This window comes from Sturnira hondurensis, unplaced genomic scaffold (assembly GCF_014824575.4).
Source record: "Sturnira hondurensis isolate 20B ecotype Veracruz unplaced genomic scaffold, ASM1482457v3 Scaffold0022988, whole genome shotgun sequence".
NCBI lineage: Eukaryota > Metazoa > Chordata > Mammalia > Chiroptera > Phyllostomidae > Sturnira > Sturnira hondurensis.
Genome location: NW_028095619.1, coordinates 1,276,507 through 1,278,739, shown reverse-complemented (window position 1 = coordinate 1,278,739; position 2,233 = coordinate 1,276,507).

Sequence of the window (2,233 nt, the reverse complement as noted above, 5' to 3'; positions counted from 1 at the left end):
TAATTTTTTAAAATATAGAATTTTAGCCGTGTGGTATATTTATATGGTACTTGACTATCTCGTGCCAGAATGGGGAAAACTCCCTAAAGTGACATACAACCAACAAAAAAAAAAAAACAAGGAAGAATTTTAAAAAATTCATCATGAAGCTCTGGCAAAAGTAGGGGTATATATGCTGAGAAGACTTGGGGTCAAGAGGTTATTCAGAGACACATTTTTTTATTTAACTTTTGTTCAAGTACAGTTTTATAATTTAACATATTTGATAAAAACTTCCAAATCTTGGCTATTATAAATAATGCTGCAATGAACATAGGGCTGCATATCTCTTTTTTAATTAGTGTTTCAGGATTCTTATGGTATAGTCCCAGAAGTCGAACTGCTGGCTGACCACCTCAGGGCTCATATGAGGACTCAGTGGTGGCTATGGCCAGATAAGTCTTACTGAGTGGAAGTCCATGATGCCAAGCCCATGTGTAACCTCCATTCCTGCCAGCACTGCCCCTTTATTCATGAGCCCATTGTCAAGTGGGGGGAAAAAGGCTGACTGATGTGCAGAACAGGCCACTGTATCCACTTGATTATTAAAATCATTATCTTCTGAAGTCACTCTTGGATGAGCATTTCACATAGGCCACAAATATTTTAACATTTCTTATCCGTTCAGTAAAGTCTATCCCCAAATCTCTTCCTCCAGTTTCTTTGTCACCAATCTTCCAGTCATATTCCTTCCAAGTCACTGACCATTCTGCTGAAATATTAGCCACCACACATGAGTATCTATGGACATGTCTGCTTCCAAGTAAAGTATGTACCCACATGTACTGCTGCAAAGGGAGAGTTCTGCCTATTGTGCATATTTCTCTCGACCTCTGTCCTTCAGGAATGTGCTATAATGAGGCTGTAGTGACACAGCCGCCCGCTTTTGGGTGGCATCTGCATATCATAGAAACCAGCCCTAAATCTTTTTTTTTAAATCTCTGTAAACTGACTGTACAAAGCTCTCCAAGAGGTTGTTAGTTCAGGCTGTGAGGATAATGAGCATTTATCAAGAGTGAGGATGATGAACATTTGAACCACGCCTTCCTGTAACAAGCGTGTGCACTTAAGGTCTCCTTGGGTCTGACTGTGTATAAACCCCTCTTCCATTTGATGATGCAGTACTGACATGCATGGCAACTCTATGGCTTGGTTGGTCAGAAAACACTCAGTTCTGGATGGGCAGCTCAGGTTGCATAGTAACTTGGTGGTCCATGATTAAGCATTCAGTCTCTACTAAGACCCAGTAGCAGTACAATAGCTGTTTCTCAAGAGGAAAGTAGTTATCAGTAGTTATCTGTTAACTACTGTAAAGTAGTTACCTAGGCCCTTAGATGATAGCAGGGCCTTCCTCCCAAATTTTAAAGTCCTGTGCTACAGGGGCCTCCAAAAAGGCTCCAAATAGCATCCCTGTCTGTAATGGACACTTCAAGCACCATCGGGCCTCCTGGATCACTCAGTCCCAGTTTACGAAAAGACCTGGACTTACTGCAGAGTTTTCTCTTGTTCTATGCCCCACTGAAAACTCCTTGTAGGTCCCTTGGTAAATGGGCCAGAGGAACACACTTAAATGAACTAAGTATAGTATCTACTAAGTATAGTATCTAAGTATAGTATAGTATAGTATCTATAGTATAGTATAGTATACTATATAGTATAGTATACTATAGTATAGTATAGTATACTATAGTATACTATAGTATAGTATAGTATACTATAGTATAGTATAGTATAGGCCACTAAGTATAGTATCTACTTTGGTTGTAGGAGGGGTTAATGCAACAACTTGTCCTTCATTTTAGAAGGTATATCTCAACATACCCCCAACCACTGGACTCCTGGAAATGTCACTGAGGTATGGTGGATTTTAAACCCATCTATGCCCCACAGTCTAACATGGAAATGTCTTTCCAATAAGACAAGAGTCATTGCTACTTCTTCATAATTAGGTATAATCAGAAAATGTCAGCAACGTAATGAACCAATGTGATATGGATGAATGGGAAAGGTGACTGAGATCCCTATGAACTAAATTGTGACAGAGCCCTGGAAAGCTGATACACCTCTGAAGTAGGATAGTGAAAGTGAGTTTTAGACTCGCCAGCTGAAACGAAACTGCTTCTTGTGGTCCTTATTGACAGGGATGGAGAGCAAAGCTTTTGCCACATTAATAGCTACATACATAGCAGATGTG